Source organism: Rhipicephalus microplus, unplaced genomic scaffold (assembly GCF_043290135.1).
Source record: "Rhipicephalus microplus isolate Deutch F79 unplaced genomic scaffold, USDA_Rmic scaffold_12, whole genome shotgun sequence".
In the NCBI taxonomy this organism is placed as follows: Eukaryota; Metazoa; Arthropoda; class Arachnida; order Ixodida; family Ixodidae; genus Rhipicephalus; species Rhipicephalus microplus.
Window position 1 is genome coordinate 34,135,507 of NW_027464585.1, and position 22,833 is coordinate 34,158,339.

The window sequence follows — 22,833 nt, forward strand, 5'->3', positions numbered from 1 at the left end:
GAACTGGCCGCGAGCGCACCTTGAGCAAGCATGCATGCCGTACTGAACAGGGCAGGCAGCTCATATTTTCTCATATTACCACCCGCCGTTTTTGTTCGTCATACAGACGCGTCAAGTATTACAACATTTTTTCAATATCAAACAAGAGAACTGGCCGCGAGCGCACCTTGAGCAAGCATGCATGCCGTACTGAACAGGGAAGGCAGCTCATATTTTCTCATATTACCACCCGCCCTTGTTGTTCGTCATACAGACGCGTCAAGTATTACAACATTTTTTCAATATCAAACAAGAGAACTGGCCGCGAGCGCACCTTGAGCAAGCATGCATGCCGTACTGAACAGGGCAGGCAGCTCATATTTTCTCATATTACCACCCGCCGTTTTTGTTCGTCATACAGACGCATCAAGTATTACAACATTTTTTCAATATCAAACAAGAGAACTGGCCGCGAGCGCACCTTGAGCAAGCATGCATGCCGTACTGAACAGGGAAGGCAGCTCATATTTTCTCATATTACCACCCGCCCTTGTTGTTCGTCATACAGACGCGTCAAGTATTACAACATTTTTTCAGTATCAAACAAGAGAACTGGCCGCGAGCGCACCTTGAGCATGCATGCATGCCGTACTGAACAGGGCATGCAGCTCATATTTTCTCATATTTTCACCCGCCGTATTTGTTCGTCATACAGACGCGTCAAGTATTACAACATTTTTTTCATATCAAACAGGAGAACTGGCCGCGAGCGCACCTTGAGCAAGCATGCACGCCGTACTGAACAGGGGAGGCAGCTCATATTTTCTCATATTACCACCCGCCATTTTTGTTCGTCATACAGATGCGTCAAGTATTACAACATTTTTTCCATATAAACAAGACAACTGGCCGCGAGCGCACCTTGAGCAAGCATTCATGCCGTACTGAACAGGGAAGGCATCTCATATTTTTTCATATTACCACCCGCCGTTTTTGTTCATGATACAGACGCGTCAAGTATTACAACATTTTTTCAATATCAAACAAGAGAACTGGCCGCGAGCGCACCTTGAGCATGCATGCATGCCGTACTGAACAGGGCAGGCAGCTCATATTTTCTCATATTTTCACCCGCCGTTTTTGTTCGTCATACAGACGCGTCAAGTATTACAACATTTTTTCAATATCAAACAAGAGAACTGGCCGCGAGCGCACCTTGAGCAAGCATGCACGCCGTACTGAACAGGGGAGGCAGCTCATATTTTCTCATTATACCACCCGCCGTTTTTGTTCATCATACAGACGCATCAAGTATTACAACATTTTTTTCATATCAAACAAGAGAACTGGCCGCGAGCGCTGCTTGAGCAAGCATGCATGCCGTACTGAACAAGGGAGGCAGCTCATATTTTCTCATATCACTACCCGCCGTTTTTGTTCGTCATACAGATGCGTCAAGTATTACAACATTTTTTCCACATCAAACAAGAGAACTGGCCGCGACCGCACCTTGAGCAAGCATGCACGCCGTACTGAACAGGGGAGGCAGCTCATATTTTCTCATATTACCACCCACTGTTTTTGTTCGTCATACAGACGCGTCAAGTATTAAAACATTTTTTCCATATAAACAAGAGAACTGGCCGCAAGCGCAGCTTGAGCAAGCATGCATGCCGTACTTAACAGGCGAGGCAGCTCATATTTTCTCGTATTACCACCCGCCGTTTTTGTTCGTCACACAGACGCGTCAAGTATTAAAACATTTTTTCCATATAAACAAGAGAACTGGCCGCAAGCGCAGCTTGAGCAAGCATGCACGCCGTACTGAACAGGGGAGGCAGCTCATATTTTCTCGTATTACCACCCGCCGTTTTTGTTCGTCACACAGACGCGTCAAGTATTACAACATTTTTTCCACATCAAACAAGAGAACTGGCCGCGACCGCACCTTGAGCAAGCATGCACGCCGTACTGAACAGGGGAGGCAGCTCATATTTTCTCATATTACCACCCACTGTTTTTGTTCGTCATACAGATGCGTCAAGTATTACAACATTTTTTCCACATCAAACAAGAGAACTGGCCGCGACCGCACCTTGAGCAAGCATGCACGCCGTACTGAACAGGGGAGGCAGCTCATATTTTCTCATATTACCACCCACTGTTTTTGTTCGTCATACAGACGCGTCAAGTATTAAAACATTTTTTCCATATAAACAAGAGAACTGGCCGCAAGCGCAGCTTGAGCAAGCATGCATGCCGTACTTAACAGGCGAGGCAGCTCATATTTTCTCGTATTACCACCCGCCGTTTTTGTTCGTCACACAGACGCGTCAAGTATTAAAACATTTTTTCCATATAAACAAGAGAACTGGCCGCAAGCGCAGCTTGAGCAAGCATGCATGCCGTACTTAACAGGCGAGGCAGCTCATATTTTCTCGTATTACCACCCGCCGTTTTTGTTCGTCACACAGACGCGTCAAGTATTACAACATTTTTTCCACATCAAACAAGAGAACTGGCCGCGACCGCACCTTGAGCAAGCATGCACGCCGTACTGAACAGGGGAGGCAGCTCATATTTTCTCATATTACCACCCACTGTTTTTGTTCGTCATACAGACGCGTCAAGTATTAAAACATTTTTTCCATATAAACAAGAGAACTGGCCGCGAGCGCAGCTTGAGCAAGCATGCACGCCGTACTTAACAGGCGAGGCAGCTGATATTTTCTCGTATTACCACCCGCCGTTTTTGTTCGTCACACAGACGCGTCAAGTATTAAAACATTTTTTCCATATAAACAAGAGAACTGGCCGCAAGCGCAGCTTGAGCAAGCATGCATGCCGTACTGAACAGGGCAGGCAGCTCATATTTTCTCATATTACCACCCGCCGTTTTTGTTCATCATACAGACACGTCAAGTATTACAACCTTTTTCCATATCAAACAAAAGAACTGGCCACGAGCGCAGCTTAAGCAAGCATGCACGCCGTACTGAACAGGGGAGGCAGCTCATATTTTCTCGTATTACGACCCACTGTTTTTGTTCGTCATACAGACGCGTCAAGTATTAAAACATTTTTTCCATATAAACAAGAGAACTGGCCGCAAGCGCAGCTTGAGCAAGCATGCATGCCGTACTGAACAGGGCAGGCAGCTCATATTTTCTCATATTACCACCCGCCGTTTTTGTTCATCATACAGACGCGTCAAGTATTAAAACATTTTTTCCATATAAACAAGAGAACTGGTCGCAAGCGCAGCTTGAGCAAGCATGCACGCCGTACTTAACAGGCGAGGCAGCTCATATTTTCTCGTATTACCACCCACTGTTTTTGTTCGTCATACAGACGTGTCAAGTATTAAAACATTTTTTCCATATAAACAAGAGAACTGGCCGCAAGCGCAGCTTGAGCAAGCATGCATGCCGTACTGAACAGGGCAGGCAGCTCATATTTTCTCATATTACCACCCGCCGTTTTTGTTCATCATACAGACGCGTCAAGTATTACAACCTTTTTCCATATCAAACAAAAGAACTGGCCACGAGCGCAGCTTGAGCAAGCATGCACGCCGTACTGAACAGGGGAGGCAGCTCATATTTTCTCGTATTACCACCCACTGTTTTTGTTCGTCATACAGACGCGTCAAGTATTAAAACATTTTTTCCATATAAACAAGAGAACTGGCCGCAAGCGCAGCTTTAGCAAGCATGCATGCCGTACTGAACAGGGCAGGCAGCTCATATTTTCTCATATTACCGCCCGCCGTTTTTGTTCGTCACACAGACGCGTCAAGTATTACAACATTTTTTCTATATCAAACAAGAGAACTGGCCGCGAGCGCACCTTGAGCAAGCATGCATGCCGTACTGAACAGGGGAGGCAGCTCGTATTTTCTCATATTACCACCCGCCGTATTTGTTCCTCATACAGACGCGTCAAGTATTACAACATTTTTTTTATATCAAACAAGAGAACTGGCCGCGAGCGCACCTTGAGCAAGCATGCAGGCCGTACTGAACAGGGGAGGCAGCTCATATTTTCTCATATTACCACCCGCCGTGTTTGTTCGTCATACAGACGCGTCAAGTATTAGAACATTTTTTCCATATCAAACAAGAGAACTGGCCGCGAGCGCAGCTTGAGCAAGCATGCACGCCGTACTTAACAGGGGAGGCAGCCCATACTTTCTCATATTACCACCCGCCGTTTTTGTTCGTCATACAGACATGTCAAGTATTACAACAATTTTTCCATATCAAACAAGAGAACTGGCCGCGACCGCACCTTGAGCAAGCATGCACGCCGTACTGAACAGGGCAGGCAGCTCATATTTTTCTCATATTGCCACCCGCCGTTTTTGTTCGTCATACAGACGTGTCAAGTATTACAACAGTATTTCCATATCGAACAAGAGAACTGGCCGCGAGCGCACCTTGAGCAAGCATGCACGCCGTACTTAACAGGGGAGGCAGCCCATACTTTCTCATATTACCACCCGCCGTTTTTGTTCGTCATACAGACATGTCAAGTATTACAACAATTTTTCCATATCAAACAAGAGAACTGGCCGCGACCGCACCTTGAGCAAGCATGCACGCCGTACTGAACAGGGCAGGCAGCTCATATTTTCTCATTGTACCACCCACCGTTTTTGTTCGTCATACAGACGCGTCAAGTATTACAACAGTATTTCCATATCGAACAAGAGAACTGGCCGCGAGCGCACCTTGAGCAAGCATGCACGCCGTACTTAACAGGGGAGGCAGCCCATACTTTCTCATATTACCACCCGCCGTTTTTGTTCGTCATACAGACATGTCAAGTATTACAACAATTTTTCCATATCAAACAAGAGAACTGGCCGCGACCGCACCTTGAGCAAGCATGCACGCCGTACTGAACAGGGCAGGCAGCTCATATTTTTCTCATATTGCCACCCGCCGTTTTTGTTCGTCATACAGACGTGTCAAGTATTACAACATTTTTTCCATATAAACAAGAGAACTGGCCGCGAGCGCACCTTGAGCAAGCATGCATGTCGTACTGAACAGGGAAGGAAGCTCATATTTTCTCATATTACCACCCGCCGTTTTTGTTCGTCATACAGACGCATCAAGTATTACAACATTTTTTCAATATCAAACAAGAGAACTGGCCGCGAGCGCACCTTGAGCAAGCATGCATGCCGTACTGAACAGGGAAGGCAGCTCATATTTTCTCATATTACCACCCGCCGTTTTTGTTCGTCATACAGACGCGTCAAGTATTACAACATTTTTTCAATATCAAACAAGAGAACTGGCCGCGAGCGCACCTTGAGCAAGCATGCATGCCGTACTGAACAGGGCAGGCAGCTCATATTTTCTCATATTACCACCCGCCGTTTTTGTTCGTCATACAGACGCGTCAAGTATTACAACATTTTTTCCATATCAAACAAGAGAACTGGCCGCGACCGCACCTTGAGCAAGCATGCACGCCGTACTGAACAGGGCAGGCAGCTCATATTTTCTCATATTACCACCCGCCGTTTTTGTTCGTCATACAGACGCGTCAAGTATTACAACATTTTTTCAATATCAAACAAGAGAACTGGCCGCGAGCGCACCTTGAGCAAGCATGCATGCCGTACTGAACAGGGCAGGCAGCTCATATTTTCTCATATTACCACCCGCCGTTTTTGTTCGTCATACAGACGCGTCAAGTATTACAACATTTTTTCAATATCAAACAAGAGAACTGGCCGCGACCGCACCTTGAGCAAGCATGCACGCCGTACTGAACAGGGCAGGCAGCTCATATTTTCTCATATTACCACCCGCCGTTTTTGTTCGTCATACAGACGCGTCAAGTATTACAACATTTTTTCCATATCAAACAAGAGAACTGGCCGCGACCGCACCTTGAGCAAGCATGCACGCCGTACTGAACAGGGAAGGCAGCTCATATTTTCTCATATTACCACCCGCCGTTTTTGTTCGTCATACAGACGCGTCAAGTATTACAACAGTATTTCCATATCGAACAAGAGAACTGGCCGCGAGCGCACCTTGAGCAAGCATGCACGCCGTACTTAACAGGGGAGGCAGCCCATACTTTCTCATATTACCACCCGCCGTTTTTGTTCGTCATACAGACATGTCAAGTATTACAACAATTTTTCCATATCAAACAAGAGAATTGGCCGCGACCGCACCTTGAGCAAGCATGCATGTCGTACTGAACAGGGAAGGAAGCTCATATTTTCTCATATTACCACCCGCCGTTTTTGTTCGTCATACAGACGCGTCAAGTATTACAACATTTTTTCAATATCAAACAAGAGAACTGGCCGCGAGCGCACCTTGAGCAAGCATGCATGCCGTACTGAACAGGGCAGGCAGCTCATATTTTCTCATATTACCACCCGCCGTTTTTGTTCGTCATACAGACGCATCAAGTATTACAACATTTTTTCAATATCAAACAAGAGAACTGGCCGCGAGCGCACCTTGAGCAAGCATGCATGCCGTACTGAACAGGGAAGGCAGCTCATATTTTCTCATATTACCACCCGCCTTTGTTGTTCGTCATACAGACGCGTCAAGTATTACAACATTTTTTCAATATCAAACAAGAGAACTGGCCGCGAGCGCACCTTGAGCAAGCATGCATGCCGTACTGAACAGGGAAGGCAGCTCATATTTTCTCATATTACCACCTGCCGTTTTTGTTCGTCATACACACGCGTCAAGCATTACAACATTTTGTATATATCAAACAAGAGAACTGTCCGCGAGTGCACCTTGAGCAAGCAAGCACGCCGTACTGAACAGGGCAGGCAGCTCATATTTTCTCATATTACCACCCGCCCTTGTTGTTCGTCATACAGACGCGTCAAGTATTACAACATTTTTTAAATATCAAACAAGAGAACTGGCCGCGAGCGCACCTTGAGCAAGCATGCATGCCGCACTGAACAGGGAAGGCAGCTCATATTTTCTCATAATACCACCCGCCGTTTTTGTTCGTCATACAGACGTGTCAAGTATTACAACAATTTTTCAATATCAAACAAGAGAACTGGCCGCGAGTGCACCTTGAGCAAGCATGCACGCCGTACTGAACAGGGGAGGCAGCTCATATTTTCTCATTATACCACCCGCCGTTTTTGTTCGTCATACAGACGCATCAAGTATTACAACATTTTTTCCATATCAAACAAGAGATTTTGCCGCGAGCGCACCTCGAGCAAGCATGCACGCCGTACTGAACAGGGGAGGCAGCTCATATTTTCTCATATTACCACCCGCCGTGTTTGTTCGTCATACAGACGCGTCAAGTATTACAACATTTTTTCAATATCAAACAAGAGAACTGGCCGCGAGCGCACCTTGAGCAAGCATGCATGCCGTACTGAACAGGGCAGGCAGCTCATATTTTCTCATATTACCACCCGCCGTTTTTGTTCGTCATACAGACGCATCAAGTATTACAACATTTTTTCAATATCAAACAAGAGAACTGGCCGCGAGCGCACCTTGAGCAAGCATGCATGCCGTACTGAACAGGGAAGGCAGCTCATATTTTCTCATATTACCACCCGCCCTTGTTGTTCGTCATACAGACGCGTCAAGTATTACAACATTTTTTCAATATCAAACAAGAGAACTGGCCGCGAGCGCACCTTGAGCAAGCATGCATGCCGTACTGAACAGGGCAGGCAGCTCATATTTTCTCATATTACCACCCGCCGTTTTTGTTCGTCATACAGACGCGTCAAGTATTACAACATTTTTTCAATATCAAACAAGAGAACTGGCCGCGAGCGCACCTTGAGCAAGCATGCATGCCGTACTGAACAGGGAAGGCAGCTCATATTTTCTCATATTACCACCCGCCCTTGTTGTTCGTCATACAGACGCGTCAAGTATTACAACATTTTTTCAATATCAAACAAGAGAACTGGCCGCGAGCGCACCTTGAGCAAGCATGCATGCCGTACTGAACAGGGCAGGCAGCTCATATTTTCTCATATTACCACCCGCCGTTTTTGTTCGTCATACAGACGCATCAAGTATTACAACATTTTTTCAATATCAAACAAGAGAACTGGCCGCGAGCGCACCTTGAGCAAGCATGCATGCCGTACTGAACAGGGAAGGCAGCTCATATTTTCTCATATTACCACCCGCCCTTGTTGTTCGTCATACAGACGCGTCAAGTATTACAACATTTTTTCAATATCAAACAAGAGAACTGGCCGCGAGCGCACCTTGAGCAAGCATGCATGCCGTACTGAACAGGGAAGGCAGCTCATATTTTCTCATATTACCACCTGCCGTTTTTGTTCGTCATACACACGCGTCAAGCATTACAACATTTTGTATATATCAAACAAGAGAACTGGCCGCGAACGCACCTTCAGCAAGCATGCATGCCGTACTGAACAGGGCAGGCAGCTCATATTTTCTCATATTACCACCCGCCGTTTTTGTTCGTCATACAGACGCGTCAAGTATTACAACATTTTTTCAATATCAAACAAGAGAACTGGCCGCGAGCGCACCTTCAGCAAGCATGCATGCCGTACTGAACAGGGCAGGCAGCTCATATTTTCTCATATTACCACCCGCCGTTTTTGTTCGTCATACAGACGCATCAAGTATTACAACATTTTTTCAATATCAAACAAGAGAACTGGCCGCGAGCGCACCTTGAGCAAGCATGCATGCCGTACTGAACAGGGCAGGCAGCTCATATTTTCTCATATTACCACCCGCCGTTTTTGTTCGTCATACAGACGCATCAAGTATTACAACATTTTTTCAATATCAAACAAGAGAACTGGCCGCGAGCGCACCTTGAGCAAGCATGCATGCCGTACTGAACAGGGAAGGCAGCTCATATTTTCTCATATTACCACCCGCCGTTTTTGTTCGTCATACAGACGCGTCAAGTATTACAACATTTTTTCAATATCAAACAAGAGAACTGGCCGCGAGCGCACCTTGAGCAAGCATGCATGCCGTACTGAACAGGGCACGCAGCTCATATTTTCTCATATTACCACCCGCCGTTTTTGTTCGTCATACAGACGCATCAAGTATTACAACATTTTTTCAATATCAAACAAGAGAACTGGCCGCGAGCGCACCTTGAGCAAGCATGCATGCCGTACTGAACAGGGCAGGCAGCTCATATTTTCTCATATTACCACCCGCCGTTTTTGTTCGTCATACGGACGCATCAAGTATTACAACATTTTTTCAATATCAAACAAGAGAACTGGCCGCGAGCGCACCTTGAGCAAGCATGCATGCCGTACTGAACAGGGAAGGCAGCTCATATTTTCTCATATTACCACCCGCCCTTGTTGTTCGTCATACAGACGCGTCAAGTATTACAACATTTTTTCAATATCAAACAAGAGAACTGGCCGCGAGCGCACCTTGAGCAAGCATGCATGCCGTACTGAACAGGGCAGGCAGCTCATATTTTCTCATATTACCACCCGCCGTTTTTGTTCGTCATACAGACGCATCAAGTATTACAACATTTTTTCAATATCAAACAAGAGAACTGGCCGCGAGCGCACCTTGAGCAAGCATGCATGCCGTACTGAACAGGGAAGGCAGCTCATATTTTCTCATATTACCACCCGCCTTTGTTGTTCGTCATACAGACGCGTCAAGTATTACAACATTTTTTCAATATCAAACAAGAGAACTGGCCGCGAGCGCACCTTGAGCAAGCATGCATGCCGTACTGAACAGGGAAGGCAGCTCATATTTTCTCATATTACCACCTGCCGTTTTTGTTCGTCATACACACGCGTCAAGCATTACAACATTTTGTATATATCAAACAAGAGAACTGTCCGCGAGTGCACCTTGAGCAAGCAAGCACGCCGTACTGAACAGGGCAGGCAGCTCATATTTTCTCATATTACCACCCGCCCTTGTTGTTCGTCATACAGACGCGTCAAGTATTACAACATTTTTTAAATATCAAACAAGAGAACTGGCCGCGAGCGCACCTTGAGCAAGCATGCATGCCGCACTGAACAGGGAAGGCAGCTCATATTTTCTCATAATACCACCCGCCGTTTTTGTTCGTCATACAGACGTGTCAAGTATTACAACAATTTTTCAATATCAAACAAGAGAACTGGCCGCGAGTGCACCTTGAGCAAGCATGCACGCCGTACTGAACAGGGGAGGCAGCTCATATTTTCTCATTATACCACCCGCCGTTTTTGTTCGTCATACAGACGCATCAAGTATTACAACATTTTTTCCATATCAAAACAAGAGATTTTGCCGCGAGCGCACCTTGAGCAAGCATGCACGCCGTACTGAACAGGGGAGGCAGCTCATATTTTCTCATATTACCACCCGCCGTGTTTGTTCGTCATACAGACGCGTCAAGTATTACAACATTTTTTCAATATCAAACAAGAGAACTGGCCGCGAGCGCACCTTGAGCAAGCATGCATGCCGTACTGAACAGGGCAGGCAGCTCATATTTTCTCATATTACCACCCGCCGTTTTTGTTCGTCATACAGACGCATCAAGTATTACAACATTTTTTCAATATCAAACAAGAGAACTGGCCGCGAGCGCACCTTGAGCAAGCATGCATGCCGTACTGAACAGGGAAGGCAGCTCATATTTTCTCATATTACCACCCGCCCTTGTTGTTCGTCATACAGACGCGTCAAGTATTACAACATTTTTTCAATATCAAACAAGAGAACTGGCCGCGAGCGCACCTTGAGCAAGCATGCATGCCGTACTGAACAGGGCAGGCAGCTCATATTTTCTCATATTACCACCCGCCGTTTTTGTTCGTCATACAGACGCGTCAAGTATTACAACATTTTTTCAATATCAAACAAGAGAACTGGCCGCGAGCGCACCTTGAGCAAGCATGCATGCCGTACTGAACAGGGAAGGCAGCTCATATTTTCTCATATTACCACCCGCCCTTGTTGTTCGTCATACAGACGCGTCAAGTATTACAACATTTTTTCAATATCAAACAAGAGAACTGGCCGCGAGCGCACCTTGAGCAAGCATGCATGCCGTACTGAACAGGGCAGGCAGCTCATATTTTCTCATATTACCACCCGCCGTTTTTGTTCGTCATACAGACGCATCAAGTATTACAACATTTTTTCATTATCAAACAAGAGAACTGGCCGCGAGCGCACCTTGAGCAAGCATGCATGCCGTACTGAACAGGGAAGGCAGCTCATATTTTCTCATATTACCACCCGCCCTTGTTGTTCGTCATACAGACGCGTCAAGTATTACAACATTTTTTCAATATCAAACAAGAGAACTGGCCGCGAGCGCACCTTGAGCAAGCATGCATGCCGTACTGAACAGGGAAGGCAGCTCATATTTTCTCATATTACCACCTGCCGTTTTTGTTCGTCATACACACGCGTCAAGCATTACAACATTTTGTATATATCAAACAAGAGAACTGGCCGCGAACGCACCTTCAGCAAGCATGCATGCCGTACTGAACAGGGCAGGCAGCTCATATTTTCTCATATTACCACCCGCCGTTTTTGTTCGTCATACAGACGCGTCAAGTATTACAACATTTTTTTCAATATCAAACAAGAGAACTGGCCGCGAGCGCACCTTCAGCAAGCATGCATGCCGTACTGAACAGGGCAGGCAGCTCATATTTTCTCATATTACCACCCGCCGTTTTTGTTCGTCATACAGACGCATCAAGTATTACAACATTTTTTCAATATCAAACAAGAGAACTGGCCGCGAGCGCACCTTGAGCAAGCATGCATGCCGTACTGAACAGGGCAGGCAGCTCATATTTTCTCATATTACCACCCGCCGTTTTTGTTCGTCATACAGACGCATCAAGTATTACAACATTTTTTCAATATCAAACAAGAGAACTGGCCGCGAGCGCACCTTGAGCAAGCATGCATGCCGTACTGAACAGGGAAGGCAGCTCATATTTTCTCATATTACCACCCGCCGTTTTTGTTCGTCATACAGACGCGTCAAGTATTACAACATTTTTTCAATATCAAACAAGAGAACTGGCCGCGAGCGCACCTTGAGCAAGCATGCATGCCGTACTGAACAGGGCACGCAGCTCATATTTTCTCATATTACCACCCGCCGTTTTTGTTCGTCATACAGACGCATCAAGTATTACAACATTTTTTCAATATCAAACAAGAGAACTGGCCGCGAGCGCACCTTGAGCAAGCATGCATGCCGTACTGAACAGGGCAGGCAGCTCATATTTTCTCATATTACCACCCGCCGTTTTTGTTCGTCATACGGACGCATCAAGTATTACAACATTTTTTCAATATCAAACAAGAGAACTGGCCGCGAGCGCACCTTGAGCAAGCATGCATGCCGTACTGAACAGGGAAGGCAGCTCATATTTTCTCATATTACCACCCGCCCTTGTTGTTCGTCATACAGACGCGTCAAGTATTACAACATTTTTTCAATATCAAACAAGAGAACTGGCCGCGAGCGCACCTTGAGCAAGCATGCATGCCGTACTGAACAGGGAAGGCAGCTCATATTTTCTCATATTACCACCTGCCGTTTTTGTTCGTCATACACACGCGTCAAGCATTACAACATTTTGTATATATCAAACAAGAGAACTGTCCGCGAGTGCACCTTGAGCAAGCAAGCACGCCGTACTGAACAGGGCAGGCAGCTCATATTTTCTCATATTACCACCCGCCCTTGTTGTTCGTCATACAGACGCGTCAAGTATTACAACATTTTTTAAATATCAAACAAGAGAACTGGCCGCGAGCGCACCTTGAGCAAGCATGCATGCCGCACTGAACAGGGAAGGCAGCTCATATTTTCTCATAATACCACCCGCCGTTTTTGTTCGTCATACAGACGTGTCAAGTATTACAACAATTTTTCAATATCAAACAAGAGAACTGGCCGCGAGTGCACCTTGAGCAAGCATGCACGCCGCACTGAACAGGGAAGGCAGCTCATATTTTCTCATAATACCACCCGCCGTTTTTGTTCGTCATACAGACGTGTCAAGTATTACAACATTTTTTAAATATCAAACAAGAGAACTGGCCGCGAGTGCACCTTGAGCAAGCATGCACGCCGTACTGAACAGGGGAGGCAGCTCATATTTTCTCATTATACCACCCGCCGTTTTTGTTCGTCATACAGACGTGTCAAGTATTACAACAATTTTTCAATATCAAACAAGAGAACTGGCCGCGAGCGCACCTTGAGCAAGCATGCATGCCGCACTGAACAGGGAAGGCAGCTCATATTTTCTCATAATACCACCCGCCGTTTTTGTTCGTCATACAGACGTGTCAAGTATTACAACAATTTTTCAATATCAAACAAGAGAACTGGCCGCGAGTGCCCCTTGAGCAAGCATGCACGCCGTACTGAACAGGGGAGGCAGCTCATATTTTCTCATAATACCACCCGCCGTTTTTGTTCGTCATACAGACGTGTCAAGTATTACAACAATTTTTCAATATCAAACAAGAGAACTGGCCGCGAGTGCACCTTGAGCAAGCATGCACGCCGTACTGAACAGGGGAGGCAGCTCATATTTTCTCATTATACCACCCGCCGTTTTTGTTCGTCATACAGACGTGTCAAGTATTACAACAATTTTTCAATATCAAACAAGAGAACTGGCCGCGAGCGCACCTTGAGCAAGCATGCACGCCGTACTGAACAGGGGAGGCAGCTCATATTTTCTCATTATACCACCCGCCGTTTTTGTTCGTCATACAGACGTGTCAAGTATTACAACAATTTTTCAATATCAAACAAGAGAACTGGCCGCGAGTGCACCTTGAGCAAGCATGCACGCCGTACTGAACAGGGGAGGCAGCTCATATTTTCTCATAATACCACCCGCCGTTTTTGTTCATCATACAGACGTGTCAAGTATTACAACAATTTTTCAATATCAAACAAGAGAACTGGCCGCGAGCGCACCTTGAGCAAGCATGCATGCCGCACTGAACAGGGAAGGCAGCTCATATTTTCTCATAATACCACCCGCCGTTTTTGTTCGTCATACAGACGTGTCAAGTATTACAACATTTTTTAAATATCAAACAAGAGAACTGGCCGCGAGTGCACCTTGAGCAAGCATGCACGCCGTACTGAACAGGGGAGGCAGCTCATATTTTCTCATTATACCACCCGCCGTTTTTGTTCGTCATACAGACGCATCAAGTATTACAACATTTTTTCCATATCAAACAAGAGATTTTGCCGCGAGCGCACCTTGAGCAAGCATGCATGCCGTACTGAACAGGGCAGGCAGCTCATATTTTCTCATATTACCACCCGCCGTTTTTGTTCGTCATACAGACGCATCAAGTATTACAACATTTTTTCAATATCAAACAAGAGAACTGGCCGCGAGCGCACCTTGAGCAAGCATGCATGCCGTACTGAACAGGGAAGGCAGCTCATATTTTCTCATATTACCACCCGCCCTTGTTGTTCGTCATACAGACGCGTCAAGTATTACAACATTTTTTCAATATCAAACAAGAGAACTGGCCGCGAGCGCACCTTGAGCAAGCATGCATGCCGTACTGAACAGGGAAGGCAGCTCATATTTTCTCATATTACCACCCGCCCTTGTTGTTCGTCATACAGACGCGTCAAGTATTACAACAATTTTTCAATATCAAACAAGAGAACTGGCCGCGAGCGCACCTTGAGCAAGCATGCATGCCGCACTGAACAGGGAAGGCAGCTCATATTTTCTCATATTACCACCCGCCCTTGTTGTTCGTCATACAGACGCGTCAAGTATTACAACATTTTTTCAATATCAAACAAGAGAACTGGCCGCGAGCGCACCTTGAGCAAGCATGCATGCCGTACTGAACAGGGAAGGCAGCTCATATTTTCTCATATTACCACCCGCCCTTGTTGTTCGTCATACAGACGCGTCAAGTATTACAACAATTTTTCAATATCAAACAAGAGAACTGGCCGCGAGCGCACCTTGAGCAAGCATGCATGCCGCACTGAACAGGGAAGGCAGCTCATATTTTCTCATAATACCACCCGCCGTTTTTGTTCGTCATACAGACGCGTCAAGTATTACAACAATTTTTCAATATCAAACAAGAGAACTGGCCGCGAGCGCACCTTGAGCAAGCATGCATGCCGTACTGAACAGGGAAGGCAGCTCATATTTTCTCATATTACCACCCGCCCTTGTTGTTCGTCATACAGACGTGTCAAGTATTACAACAATTTTTCAATATCAAACAAGAGAACTGGCCGCGAGTGCACCTTGAGCAAGCATGCACGCCGTACTGAACAGGGAAGGCAGCTCATATTTTCTCATAATACCACCCGCCGTTTTTGTTCGTCATACAGACGTGTCAAGTATTACAACATTTTTTAAATATCAAACAAGAGAACTGGCCGCGAGTGCACCTTGAGCAAGCATGCACGCCGTACTGAACAGGGGAGGCAGCTCATATTTTCTCATAATACCACCCGCCGTTTTTGTTCATCATACAGACGTGTCAAGTATTACAACAATTTTTCAATATCAAACAAGAGAACTGGCCGCGAGCGCACCTTGAGCAAGCATGCATGCCGCACTGAACAGGGAAGGCAGCTCATATTTTCTCATAATACCACCCGCCGTTTTTGTTCGTCATACAGACGTGTCAAGTATTACAACATTTTTTAAATATCAAACAAGAGAACTGGCCGCGAGTGCACCTTGAGCAAGCATGCACGCCGTACTGAACAGGGGAGGCAGCTCATATTTTCTCATTATACCACCCGCCGTTTTTGTTCGTCATACAGACGCATCAAGTATTACAACATTTTTTCCATATCAAACAAGAGATTTTGCCGCGAGCGCACCTTGAGCAAGCATGCATGCCGTACTGAACAGGGCAGGCAGCTCATATTTTCTCATATTACCACCCGCCGTGTTTGTTCGTCATACAGACGCGTCAAGTATTACAACATTTTTTCAATATCAAACAAGAGAACTGGCCGCGAGCGCACCTTGAGCAAGCATGCATGCCGTACTGAACAGGGCAGGCAGCTCATATTTTCTCATATTACCACCCGCCGTTTTTGTTCGTCATACAGACGCATCAAGTATTACAACATTTTTTCAATATCAAACAAGAGAACTGGCCGCGAGCGCACCTTGAGCAAGCATGCATGCCGTACTGAACAGGGAAGGCAGCTCATATTTTCTCATATTACCACCCGCCCTTGTTGTTCGTCATACAGACGCGTCAAGTATTACAACATTTTTTCAATATCAAACAAGAGAACTGGCCGCGAGCGCACCTTGAGCAAGCATGCATGCCGTACTGAACAGGGAAGGCAGCTCATATTTTCTCATATTACCACCTGCCGTTTTTGTTCGTCATACACACGCGTCAAGCATTACAACATTTTGTATATATCAAACAAGAGAACTGTCCGCGAGTGCACCTTGAGCAAGCAAGCACGCCGTACTGAACAGGGCAGGCAGCTCATATTTTCTCATATTACCACCCGCCCTTGTTGTTCGTCATACAGACGCGTCAAGTATTACAACATTTTTTAAATATCAAACAAGAGAACTGGCCGCGAGCGCACCTTGAGCAAGCATGCATGCCGCACTGAACAGGGAAGGCAGCTCATATTTTCTCATAATACCACCCGCCGTTTTTGTTCGTCATACAGACGTGTCAAGTATTACAACAATTTTTCAATATCAAACAAGAGAACTGGCCGCGAGTGCACCTTGAGCAAGCATGCACGCCGCACTGAACAGGGAAGGCAGCTGATATTTTCTCATAATACCACCCGCCGTTTTTGTTCGTCATACAGACGTGTCAAGTATTACAACATTTTTTAAATATCAAACAAGAGAACTGGCCGCGAGTGCACCTTGAGCAAGCATGCACGCCGTACTGAACAGGGGAGGCAGCTCATATTTTCTCATTATACCACCCGCCGTTTTTGTTCGTCATACAGACGTGTCAAGTATTACAACAATTTTTCAATATCAAACAAGAGAACTGGCCGCGAGCGCACCTTGAGCAAGCATGCATGCCGCACTGAACAGGGAAGGCAGCTCATATTTTCTCATAATACCACCCGCCGTTTTTGTTCGTCATACAGACGTGTCAAGTATTACAACAATTTTTCAATATCAAACAAGAGAACTGGCCGCGAGTGCACCTTGAGCAAGCATGCACGCCGTACTGAACAGGGGAGGCAGCTCATATTTTCTCATAATACCACCCGCCGTTTTTGTTCGTCATACAGACGTGTCAAGTATTACAACAATTTTTCAATATCAAACAAGAGAACTGGCCGCGAGTGCACCTTGAGCAAGCATGCACGCCGTACTGAACAGGGGAGGCAGCTCATATTTTCTCATTATACCACCCGCCGTTTTTGTTCGTCATACAGACGCGTCAAGTATTACAACATTTTTTCAATATCAAACAAGAGAACTGGCCGCGAGCGCACCTTGAGCAAGCATGCATGCCGTACTGAACAGGGCACGCAGCTCATATTTTCTCATATTACCACCCGCCGTTTTTGTTCGTCATACAGACGCATCAAGTATTACAACATTTTTTCAATATCAAACAAGAGAACTGGCCGCGAGCGCACCTTGAGCAAGCATGCATGCCGTACTGAACAGGGCAGGCAGCTCATATTTTCTCATATTACCACCCGCCGTTTTTGTTCGTCATACGGACGCATCAAGTATTACAACATTTTTTCAATATCAAACAAGAGAACTGGCCGCGAGCGCACCTTGAGCAAGCATGCATGCCGTACTGAACAGGGAAGGCAGCTCATATTTTCTCATATTACCACCCGCCCTTGTTGTTCGTCATACAGACGCGTCAAGTATTACAACATTTTTTCAATATCAAACAAGAGAACTGGCCGCGAGCGCACCTTGAGCAAGCATGCATGCCGTACTGAACAGGGAAGGCAGCTCATATTTTCTCATATTACCACCTGCCGTTTTTGTTCGTCATACACACGCGTCAAGCATTACAACATTTTGTATATATCAAACAAGAGAACTGTCCGCGAGTGCACCTTGAGCAAGCAAGCACGCCGTACTGAACAGGGCAGGCAGCTCATATTTTCTCATATTACCACCCGCCCTTGTTGTTCGTCATACAGACGCGTCAAGTATTACAACATTTTTTAAATATCAAACAAGAGAACTGGCCGCGAGCGCACCTTGAGCAAGCATGCATGCCGCACTGAACAGGGAAGGCAGCTCATATTTTCTCATAATACCACCCGCCGTTTTTGTTCGTCATACAGACGTGTCAAGTATTACAACAATTTTTCAATATCAAACAAGAGAACTGGCCGCGAGTGCACCTTGAGCAAGCATGCACGCCGCACTGAACAGGGAAGGCAGCTCATATTTTCTCATAATACCACCCGCCGTTTTTGTTCGTCATACAGACGTGTCAAGTATTACAACATTTTTTAAATATCAAACAAGAGAACTGGCCGCGAGTGCACCTTGAGCAAGCATGCACGCCGTACTGAACAGGGGAGGCAGCTCATATTTTCTCATTATACCACCCGCCGTTTTTGTTCGTCATACAGACGTGTCAAGTATTACAACAATTTTTCAATATCAAACAAGAGAACTGGCCGCGAGCGCACCTTGAGCAAGCATGCATGCCGCACTGAACAGGGAAGGCAGCTCATATTTTCTCATAATACCACCCGCCGTTTTTGTTCGTCATACAGACGTGTCAAGTATTACAACAATTTTTCAATATCAAACAAGAGAACTGGCCGCGAGTGCCCCTTGAGCAAGCATGCACGCCGTACTGAACAGGGGAGGCAGCTCATATTTTCTCATAATACCACCCGCCGTTTTTGTTCGTCATACAGACGTGTCAAGTATTACAACAATTTTTCAATATCAAACAAGAGAACTGGCCGCGAGTGCACCTTGAGCAAGCATGCACGCCGTACTGAACAGGGGAGGCAGCTCATATTTTCTCATTATACCACCCGCCGTTTTTGTTCGTCATACAGACGTGTCAAGTATTACAACAATTTTTCAATATCAAACAAGAGAACTGGCCGCGAGCGCACCTTGAGCAAGCATGCACGCCGTACTGAACAGGGGAGGCAGCTCATATATTCTCATTATACCACCCGCCGTTTTTGTTCGTCATACAGACGTGTCAAGTATTACAACAATTTTTCAATATCAAACAAGAGAACTGGCCGCGAGTGCACCTTGAGCAAGCATGCACGCCGTACTGAACAGGGGAGGCAGCTCATATTTTCTCATAATACCACCCGCCGTTTTTGTTCATCATACAGACGTGTCAAGTATTACAACAATTTTTCAATATCAAACAAGAGAACTGGCCGCGAGCGCACCTTGAGCAAGCATGCATGCCGCACTGAACAGGGAAGGCAGCTCATATTTTCTCATAATACCACCCGCCGTTTTTGTTCGTCATACAGACGTGTCAAGTATTACAACATTTTTTAAATATCAAACAAGAGAACTGGCCGCGAGTGCACCTTGAGCAAGCATGCACGCCGTACTGAACAGGGGAGGCAGCTCATATTTTCTCATTATACCACCCGCCGTTTTTGTTCGTCATACAGACGCATCAAGTATTACAACATTTTTTCCATATCAAACAAGAGATTTTGCCGCGAGCGCACCTTGAGCAAGCATGCACGCCGTACTGAACAGGGGAGGCAGCTCATATTTTCTCATATTACCACCCGCCGTGTTTGTTCGTCATACAGACGCGTCAAGTATTACAACATTTTTTCAATATCAAACAAGAGAACTGGCCGCGAGCGCACCTTGAGCAAGCATGCATGCCGTACTGAACAGGGCAGGCAGCTCATATTTTCTCATATTACCACCCGCCGTTTTTGTTCGTCATACAGACGCATCAAGTATTACAACATTTTTTCAATATCAAACAAGAGAACTGGCCGCGAGCGCACCTTGAGCAAGCATGCATGCCGTACTGAACAGGGAAGGCAGCTCATATTTTCTCATATTACCACCCGCCCTTGTTGTTCGTCATACAGACGCGTCAAGTATTACAACATTTTTTCAATATCAAACAAGAGAACTGGCCGCGAGCGCACCTTGAGCAAGCATGCATGCCGTACTGAACAGGGAAGGCAGCTCATATTTTCTCATATTACCACCTGCCGTTTTTGTTCGTCATACACACGCGTCAAGCATTACAACATTTTGTATATATCAAACAAGAGAACTGTCCGCGAGTGCACCTTGAGCAAGCAAGCACGCCGTACTGAACAGGGCAGGCAGCTCATATTTTCTCATATTACCACCCGCCCTTGTTGTTCGTCATACAGACGCGTCAAGTATTACAACATTTTTTAAATATCAAACAAGAGAACTGGCCGCGAGCGCACCTTGAGCAAGCATGCATGCCGCACTGAACAGGGAAGGCAGCTCATATTTTCTCATAATACCACCCGCCGTTTTTGTTCGTCATACAGACGTGTCAAGTATTACAACAATTTTTCATTATCAAACAAGAGAACTGGCCGCGAGTGCACCTTGAGCAAGCATGCACGCCGCACTGAACAGGGAAGGCAGCTCATATTTTCTCATAATACCACCCGCCGTTTTTGTTCGTCATACAGACGTGTCAAGTATTACAACATTTTTTAAATATCAAACAAGAGAACTGGCCGCGAGTGCACCTTGAGCAAGCATGCACGCCGTACTGAACAGGGGAGGCAGCTCATATTTTCTCATTATACCACCCGCCGTTTTTGTTCGTCATACAGACGTGTCAAGTATTACAACAATTTTTCAATATCAAACAAGAGAACTGGCCGCGAGCGCACCTTGAGCAAGCATGCATGCCGCACTGAACAGGGAAGGCAGCTCATATTTTCTCATAATACCACCCGCCGTTTTTGTTCGTCATACAGACGTGTCAAGTATTACAACAATTTTTCAATATCAAACAAGAGAACTGGCCGCGAGTGCACCTTGAGCAAGCATGCACGCCGTACTGAACAGGGGAGGCAGCTCATATTTTCTCATAATACCACCCGCCGTTTTTGTTCGTCATACAGACGTGTCAAGTATTACAACAATTTTTCAATATCAAACAAGAGAACTGGCCGCGAGTGCACCTTGAGCAAGCATGCACGCCGTACTGAACAGGGGAGGCAGCTCATATTTTCTCATTATACCACCCGCCGTTTTTGTTCGTCATACAGACGTGTCAAGTATTACAACAATTTTTCAATATCAAACAAGAGAACTGGCCGCGAGCGCACCTTGAGCAAGCATGCACGCCGTACTGAACAGGGGAGGCAGCTCATATTTTCTCATTATACCACCCGCCGTTTTTGTTCGTCATACAGACGTGTCAAGTATTACAACAATTTTTCAATATCAAACAAGAGAACTGGCCGCGAGTGCACCTTGAGCAAGCATGCACGCCGTACTGAACAGGGGAGGCAGCTCATATTTTCTCATAATACCACCCGCCGTTTTTGTTCATCATACAGACGTGTCAAGTATTACAACAATTTTTCAATATCAAACAAGAGAACTGGCCGCGAGCGCACCTTGAGCAAGCATGCATGCCGCACTGAACAGGGAAGGCAGCTCATATTTTCTCATAATACCACCCGCCGTTTTTGTTCGTCATACAGACGTGTCAAGTATTACAACATTTTTTAAATATCAAACAAGACAACTGGCCGCGAGTGCACCTTGAGCAAGCATGCACGCCGTACTGAACAGGGGAGGCAGCTCATATTTTCTCATTATACCACCCGCCGTTTTTGTTCGTCATACAGACGCATCAAGTATTACAACATTTTTTCCATATCAAACAAGAGATTTTGCCGCGAGCGCACCTTGAGCAAGCATGCACGCCGTACTGAACAGGGGAGGCAGCTCATATTTTCTCATATTACCACCCGCCGTGTTTGTTCGTCATACAGACGCGTCAAGTATTACAACATTTTTTCAATATCAAACAAGAGAACTGGCCGCGAGCGCACCTTGAGCAAGCATGCATGCCGTACTGAACAGGGCAGGCAGCTCATATTTTCTCATATTACCACCCGCCGTTTTTGTTCGTCATACAGACGCATCAAGTATTACAACATTTTTTCAATATCAAACAAGAGAACTGGCCGCGAGCGCACCTTGAGCAAGCATGCATGCCGTACTGAACAGGGAAGGCAGCTCATATTTTCTCATATTACCACCCGCCCTTGTTGTTCGTCATACAGACGCGTCAAGTATTACAACATTTTTTCAATATCAAACAAGAGAACTGGCCGCGAACGCACCTTCAGCAAGCATGCATGCCGTACTGAACAGGGAAGGCAGCTCATATTTTCTCATATTACCACCCGCCCTTGTTGTTCGTCATACAGACGCGTCAAGTATTACAACATTTTTTCAATATCAAACAAGAGAACTGGCCGCGAGCGCACCTTGAGCAAGCATGCATGCCGTACTGAACAGGGAAGGCAGCTCATATTTTCTCATATTACCACCTGCCGTTTTTGTTCGTCATACACACGCGTCAAGCATTACAACATTTTGTATATATCAAACAAGAGAACTGGCCGCGAGCGCACCTTGAGCAAGCATGCATGCCGTACTGAACAGAAAGGCCGCTCATATTTTCTCGTATTACCACCCGCCGTATTTGTTCGTCATACACACGCGTCAAGCATTACAACATTTTGTATATATCAAACAAGAGAACTGGCCGCGAACGCACCTTCAGCAAGCATGCATGCCGTACTGAACAGAAAGGCCGC